We start from the raw sequence: 8,698 nt of genomic DNA, 5'->3' as shown, positions 1-8,698 counted from the left end.
ATGAGTTCATTTAAGGAAAGAACTTACAAAATGCCTAGTATATATTACAGGTGGTACATAAGTGTGAGCTATTATTATGATTAATGCTATTATGAAACTTCTCATACAACTTCACCTGGGTGCAGCCACTTTTACCTCTGTTACCCTTCATCAATATTCTGTCTTAAAGATAATTTTCCTTGGGAAACAATCTCTTATTTGTCTTCCCCAGCCAGTAGTCCCCAAGCCAGCACATTGATGAGTTTTGGAATGGCATGATTGAAAAATGTCCTCTTTTGTAAGAACTCTGTCCTAAGAACACATGCCTCAGCTCTACCTACAGGTAGGAGACCCTCAAAATAAAGTATCTCACATGTATTTAAATAATATGTGATCCACTTAAAGCATCTGATCTTGGCCTTAGTTAATTTCTTCTTAGCAGTTTCCTCACTATGTTCTTTTTGGTGTCATGATGAGTTGAATATAGCCATCATTGTAACATAACTTGCATATTATTTATGATCTTCTTAGAAAAAAATGATGGTTTCCTGAATCATATATGTTGGCGTGACAACCTTTTATAGACCATTATATGATGCAAATTAGATATTATGCAATAAAATATGAGAAAAATAAATTTTTCTAGGAAATCAAATTAATGAGAACAATTAGATTTTTATTGAAATTGTACATATCACGACAAAAAGAATTTAGAAAACTGAATTTTACTAAGCGGATTTTGTATAGATAATTCCTTTAATTATTAGAAAATATTTTCGTTATAAATTATTTTCCTTATTAAAAGAGAGGTCCCTTTAATATATAAGATTGCTTGGTACATGTGAATGATTGCTTAAATGCTATTAATTACTTGACCAAATGAATATGAAGAAGAGGAAGCTTGAATTACTGGCCTTATAATAAATGGCTAATATTTATTTCTATTTCCTATTAGACTAATTATTGTAAGATATTTCACAGAACAACAAGGTCAATTCCTACATTTTACAAATATGTACACTGATGTTCACAAATGCATATGATTTTAAAGGATGTTGCTATTTCACTTTAATAAAAGCAATATTTAAATCTAGTTCTTAGGAGAAATAAATCATTTTTATTTCCCTTTCACTGAGCTATACTGAAGTTTAAGGTATTTGTAATCATTGCTGATTATTAATCAAAATAAAGACAGTGCAATATTAATTTTTTCAAATGAAGAAATTCCAGTTGTTCAGTGAGTTTTCTTTCTTGAAGGATAAGATATGTTATTATGTGATAATAATTGCTTTTTAAATTTATGAAAAAAGATAATTTTTTCATAATAACTTAAGATAAAAAATAAACATATTCTTTACTGGATTGAAATTTTATATTTTCAGGCTTTTTGAGGTGAACTAAGCTGGGGAAAATATGATACAAATATTACATTTTCAAAGAAATGGTATTTCTTAGAAAATGTGTGGGATATCCTATTCAAAAGGAGTAAGAAGCATTTTTTTTCCACAAACTGAGATTTGTATATATCTTTCATCATTCATACGGCATATAAAATGTAAATGTCGCTTTTAATTTTCCTTGAAACACAGTTGCTAAGCAAGCATCTTATGTATTCTTCACCTTTTTTTTTTGAATTTTAATGTATGATGGTCTTTATTTACAACTTTATTGGCAAAAAAGAAGAGGGATACGATTAAAACAGTTCACCACAGGGCATTGCAGTTGATCTGTCAGATTAAAGAAGTTTCGTTTTAAAGGCCCACCTACTTCTCCAAAACCATCCAACACTGAATCTGCATTGCAGTTGCCTTTCGGAAGTACAGCGCTCAAGTTTTAGGCAGTCTTTTAACATATAAACACAAAAGAAATAAAAACCCCATTAAAACGGCATTACATAAAGGGTCCTTCACTATATATAAATGGATGTCCTTGCAGTGACACATGCCCAGGGGCACCGGAAGCTGGGGAAGCAGGACACCTCGCACGGAGTGGGCAGTTACGAGGTCTCTGCAATGAGGTATTTCATTTACTACCTGCATTTTCGATGAGATGGAGCCAAAGTCGGAGGACAAGACGGAGGGAGAAGAGTCCTTTTTGGACAGCGAGCCCTCCAAAAGCAGCATGGGAATTGGCATCCTGGTGGAAGAAATTAATGCAGTCCATTTCAATTCATGCTGAGCGGGCTGAATGTTTCCATGGACTTGGTGTCATTCCTCTAAGTCAAGTGTGTTCAGCTCCTCTCCCAGTCCATCCAGATCCTCCCCAGTGAAGAGGTTCTGGTCCACAGAGAGCATCTCCGCCGTGGCCCTCTTCCCAGTCCCTCCTCTCATCGTTCTCGGCCAGCCTCCCGAAGCTTCTTCGCTCGATTTGTTTTCACCTTTTTCTGAAGTGTATGTGCTGAATCGTTCAAGACTGGCCATAGTGATGCCTGTCTCGTCCACATCTCTTGGGATGTACATGTTTAAATCTATGTCACTTATGCTCACTGGGTCATCAGCCTCATCACCGCCTGCTCCTGGGTGTAGCGGGTATGGTCTGCTTCCTCATCGTCATTGTCCACCAATTCAGGACGGAGTTCAAACACCTCACTACCACTGGTCACCACCAATGCTTTCCCCGCCTTGAAGTCTGCTTTCCTTCTCTCCCTATCTTGCTCCAGTTTATCGATCTTTTCTTGTCTTTTCCTTTTCTTCCAGGCGAGGAAAGATCCTAGAGTGATTTTAGTAACCTTTGGACCAAGGGCAGAGCGCTCTTTCAATGAGATCTTCTGATGAAATTTCATCTTCTTTCTCTTCTTTCTTTTTATCTTTTTTTCAATACAAATCCAGGAAGAAGTGCATGAGAATACATACAAATATCGCCCCCTCCCGGGCATACCCCAAAACAGCCGTATTTGTTGTTTTCAATAGTTTCAAGGAAATGCTTGCACACTATTTGCGTTTTTGGCTTTTTCTTTTCCGCCTCACCGTGCTTCTTGTTCACTACTTCTTTCAGTTTCTTCTCATCCCAGTTTTCCATAGTATCTTTTTCAAGTTCTTCATTTCTTGCATCAATGTAAACACTTGGCTTCTCGCCCTTCCTCTCCAGCCTGAGGTCATGGGAGAACTTGCACTTCCTGAACTGCCCTTGCTTGAAGAAGGCGCACACCACAGACTTGGGGTCGGCACCTTTACTTATTTTTTGAGCAGCAACTACAGGCTTGAACAGCTCATTTAGCTCTTGCAATTCTTTCTTCTTGTCATCTTTCTTTAATTTCTTTTCAGCTTCACTCTGTTCTACCTGGTGTGGATTCCGCTGACCAAACTTAACTTGATGAGTGACAGCCTTGATAAACTTCTGCTGCTTTGCTCCTTTCTTGTTCTTTAGACCAAAAGTTTTGTCCTCGATAATCGTCTCCTTCTTATTCTGCTCTGCTTTCTTGCTGCCCCCCCCCCCACCCCCATAAGCCTGAGCCTTCTTCTTGGGGGGCATGGTGGAGACAGATGGCACTGGCCAGACTGGGGCACAGCTGGACACCGTCCAAGGGCCCGGCCCCACGCGCCCACCTTCATTTTCTTACTACAGATTAAAAACTATAATTTCTACACAATTACATGAAGCTTATAATTATAGGTAAAATAAAATTAAACTTTTACTCAGTAGGAAGTTAAATATAGTATCAACAGATATATTAATCTGACTCTACATAATTTTCCCCAACAGAACGTAGATCTCTGACTTAGCTGGAGCTTCTTTCCCAAACTAATATCTTTCACTGTCACAGCATTCACCATGGCACTGAGCTCTATGATTTTACACCCCTCTCTCTCTGATTTTTTTAACCTGATGAGAGCTAAATCTTAGATTATAAAGTTAAAAATAGTCACTAGGATTCTTATGTGTTTTTCTTTTATTTCTCAAGATCAGAAAAATAACCTAAGATTTTAGTGTGTTTGGTTTAAGCTGTACATAGCTTCTGCCCTTTAAGGGACATTGTCAGGAGCACTGTTACATGGGTTGTCATGACCATGTGTGAATGACAAGAACAGTTCCCCCTACCCTCAGCCAGTAGCACGTGGGAAATTCTGCATTAAGCACTTTATATGCATATTTCAGTTCTTGTTTACAAAACACCTATGAACTCATTTGTAGAAAGAAATCATAAAATTTGAAAATACTTCCTTAAAATCTCACAGCTATGCAATTGGCTTAGAATGTAAATTTAAGTTGTCTGAACCCAAATGCTGGGCTAAAGCATGTGATTCATCGAGGCCAGTTCCTCAATGGTTTCCAGATTAAAATAGTGATTATTTCACATAATAATAGTCACACTGAGTTCTTTTTATTCTCACAACAGCCCTGAGAAGGAAGTGGTATTACCCTTATTTTATGGGTAGACATGAAACCTAGGAGGCTGAGGGTCACATACAGTGAAGCCAAAGTTAGAGCTGAAATCCATGCATCTGCCCACCAGCCTGGCCCCTCACTGCTGCACAGAGCAGAGCTCACCAGCTGCCATGTGCTTGGAGATCAGTTTTCTGTCATGCCCTTCCCTAAAGGCCTAGCTGCTCTACCACACACATATTTGGGGAACAATGACTAGAGGAGGCTAATAAGCAAATACCTTGACCTTTAAATTCAGTATGTCTTTGATTATAATTATTCTCTTCTTGCAATTGAAGTAGAAGTGGTACTTACAAATTCAATGTTAATTTCTCCAGCAATATTACATTTTAGCGAGCATTCTTGTGGTCCTAAATAAGGCTCTACATATTCTTAAGAATGAAGCATGAGCAACAAGCATCAAGCTGGTTAGGAGCACATGTAACATCATGAATAAAATTCAAGATCATGAAGCTGCATGAAAAAAGCCAGTCACCAACAGTGTACAAAGATCAAATATGTACATGCATCATATATGCCATATGAGTCCATTTATGTGAAATTCAAACTGATCTATAATAACCAAAAGCAAACAACTGTTGCCTACAGGAGGGCCAGAGGGAGGGGCAGACTGCAAAGGAACATGAGGAATCTTTGGGAGTGGTGGGGGTGATGGAAATATTACACGTCTTAATTGCATTGGTGATTTTCTGGGTGAAACAATTGTTACAGCTCAGGGAATTGAACTCTGTAGTGGCTGTTCTCTTCCTGCTGCATCATTCCTCTGTTCCTAGGTCAAGGTAGACAGTTTCCATTAAGGGCAGCCTTCTGTCCTGTGTGTTTACATGCCTCTCTTCCTAGTGAGAGTCTGAGCAAGGAGGGGAATTCTTGACCTGTCTACACTAATGTTTGACCCAGTGCCTACAGTGAAAACTTTGGATAAGGCTTATTAAAACAAACTACATATTCAGAGACATACAGGGCAAAACCCATGCCCTTCAAGAACTTGGAGACTGATGGGAGAGACAGCTGACACAGGGTGAGGTAAGTGCTAACTAATATAGTGTGCAGTGCAGGTGGTGAATGACAGCAGACAGCAATGACTCTTCAAGGTCAAGCTCAAATTCCACTTCATTCTGTACAGCTTCACTGAGTCACACAGGGGATTTCTTTCCTTTCCATTTTTATAGCCCTTATAGAGTATAGCATATATTTGGTTCTAATGAGACACCGTGAGTAAAATAGTTTTTGTGTCTGCGTGACTGATCTTTTACCCAAGTGTGAGTTCATGCTGAGCTGAGAGGTTCTCTATAGCTCTTTGTGTGTCCAGAAGAGCATCTTGCATTTAGGTGGAGTTCGGGAGCCATTGCCTAGTGATGTCTATGTGTTCTTGACAATAATGATTCCTCATTTTACTAAATAGGCTCCTATGCATTTGAAAAGCTAGTCTGCCAAAGTGCATTATAAATAGCAGAGGGACTGTATTTAGTCATGGTTCTATGATAAAAATACCAACACCCCTGCACTGATTTTGAAATGCAAATTAAAATGAACAATAATTTTATAAATAAAATTTAACATGAATTATAGCTCATATCAATTAAGTTCTGAATTCTTATTGGTAAGTTATCACATACTATGACATTTTGAGAACAACATACTTAATAGAAGCTCCTGGTATTAGTGAATTTTAATAGTGGTGGTGACCCTTATACCTAGTCACACCTATGAGAAGACCTCTCAGAGTTGCAAAGCTGGGCCTGCCCTTGTGGCATTGCACACAACATTGCATTGGCTCACATAACTCTGACAGCAAGACACGTGCGTCTTAGAGCCAGGTTGCTACAGTCAGAATCTCACTGAAGACTTGAATAAAGTAAGAAAAAAAGAATCCTGTGAAGGTCCAGGAGAAAAACTTTCCAAGCAGAAAGATGAACAAGTGAAATAACTCTGAGGTTCAAATGAGATTGACATGTTCCTGAAGAAACAAACAAAAAGGAAGCTTTGGGTCTTGTGTGGACTGAGCCAGTACAAGTAGTTTAGAAATGAGTTTGGAATGAAAGGCAAGAGCCAAATCATATAGAGATTTTCAGATCACGATAAGGAATGTGGATTTCATTATTCCAGGCCATTACGTGTTGTCTGTTTTGCTCTGTTTTTCTCTGTTTTGTTCTGTTTATGTTAACTCCACAGCTTTTTCTGTGTCCACATCCTTTCAAGGGATAAACATTTCAGATTATTTAACCTAATACCAAGATAATGGCTCATTGCCCTCCAGGGAGACCCCATTCTAAGGAGTCAGCATATCATTCCCCACATATAATGCTGGTCCTCCTCTGTATTTATGAGATACTCTGCCCCTTCGTTCCCTAAAGAAAACAGAATTTAAAATAACATCATGCTCACGAAGCGGAGGCATAGGCTCATAAGAGAAAAAGAGAGCAAACATTTCGTAAATCTCTGATCTTAAATTTCTAAAACAGAAGGGCTATATGGGTTTTCTATTATTTCACACAGTTTTACATTATTTTAGAGACACTAAAGTGACTGGTAAATTATTTAAAGGAATATGACTACATTATGCATGGAAAGAGAGTTCATATATAGTTCAGTCGACGTCAACTCTGTACTTGACTTTGTAGCAGGGCCCAGTAGCTTCCAAACACCTGCCCTCAAATAATGGCAGGAGCAATGGGACATGAACGGGGGCATCACTTCCCACATCCCTCCCCTTAAGAGTTTGTTGTTGCCAAATACCACCTCCCATGTTCGAGGAATATTTCTTCAGTGGTTACTATTTGGAAAGACTGTTCTAAGTGTGTTACCTTTATTATCATTGATTCCCCACAATAAACCAATGCAGCCACCATTCTTCTCATAATAGGGAAACTGACTTGCAAAGATGCAGTTTCTCCAGATCCAGGAGAGAATGAAGTTAGAGTCTTGATCATTTTCAAGGTTAGTTTTTTTTATAGTTGTTGTTAATTCTCACCTGAAGATATTTTTCCACTGGTTTTTGTTAAGTGTATATTTTTATTGATTTCAGAGAGGAAGGGAAAGGGAGAGATAGAAATATCAATGATGAGAGAGAATCACTGATTGGCTGCTTCCTGCATGTCCCTGGGATTGAGCCCGCAACCCGGGCATGTGCCCTTTACCATAATTGAACCTGAGACCCTTCGGTCCGCAGGCCAACGCTCTATCTACTGAGCCACCGGCTAAGGCATTGATTTTTTTTTTTCTTCAGAGAGTGGAAGAAGAGGGAAAGACAGCGAGAAGCATCAATCTGAGAGAAACACATTGATTGGTTGCCTCCTACACATGCCCTGACTAGGGCCTAGGCCGGGAAAGAGCCTGCAACCAAGGTCTGTACCCTTGACCAGAATGGAACATGGGACCTTTTGGTCTGCAGGCCAATGCTCTATCCACTGAACCATACAGGTAGGGATCAAGGTTAGCTCTTATGTTTAAAAAAAAATAAGAAGAAGCACGAGTAGTGACAGATGGCCTTAAAATTTTAATGCTTGGTGATTTTACTGACAATGTAACTCAGCATGACAAAGATGTGTAAAGCAGTAGAGTTGAAAGAGAAGTGGTCAGAGACTCTTATTCAGGAGACTTTACTACCAAAAAAGCCACTTTGTTCCCTTTCAACTGAAAAAGCCACTGGCTGGCTATCTTTAGGAAACTACGACTCCTCCTTTTATTCTCTCAGAAAATAAAGTGCACTTCTCGCTAAGGACCTCAGGATCATCTTCTATAGGGTTTCCTTTTTCTCTTTGTCATTTGAGGATTTGTTTTCCTGGTATTTTCCTCAGGTTGGCATTTAAGCTTTAGGATGAACATAGCAGAAATGTAATGTTTATCTACACATTCATGAGATTGAAAGTTGGAGAGTGCTATGAATGTGAATCATTGATTTATCAATTGATTGCAGTCAATTTAAGGACTATGGCCCATGTGAATCATCCTGTGAGGATAAACTCAGCTGGAGCCATCTGAGATATACTGGACCAGACTGGCCCTGTTCAGCAGAGCCCTCTACCCTTCATCTTCCTTTCTGTGTTCACCCTTCAGGATTTTAATCTTTTCTGGTGCCTTGGAGCTGCCCCCACACAGTCACTCTAACATGACAGCCAACCCTTCCTATAGCACAGCACTTGCTTCCCCACAGTCCACCTCTCCGCTGGTAAATGCCTACTCAACTGTTCCCAAAATGTGCATTTCTTTCAGACACAATGGCAATTCAGTGACCGCTGGACACAGCAGGAAGATGAATGTATGGATTTTAGACAAACCTCTTAGGTAAATGATTTGAGTGGACCAATGACATACTACCCTCCAAAATATACCAGGT

General features: G+C 39.2%; 1 pseudogene; it reads right to left on the bottom strand.

The window, feature by feature from the left end:
• Window positions 1-2,186: 2,186 nt before the first annotated feature.
• LOC118663580 lies at window positions 2,187-3,450 on the bottom strand (annotated as a pseudogene).
• Between the last annotated feature and the right edge of the window lie 5,248 nt (window positions 3,451-8,698).

This window comes from Myotis myotis, unplaced genomic scaffold, assembly GCF_014108235.1.
Source record: "Myotis myotis isolate mMyoMyo1 unplaced genomic scaffold, mMyoMyo1.p scaffold_m19_p_9, whole genome shotgun sequence".
In the NCBI taxonomy this organism is placed as follows: Eukaryota; Metazoa; Chordata; class Mammalia; order Chiroptera; family Vespertilionidae; genus Myotis; species Myotis myotis.
This window is presented reverse-complemented; position numbering and strand designations above follow the sequence as displayed.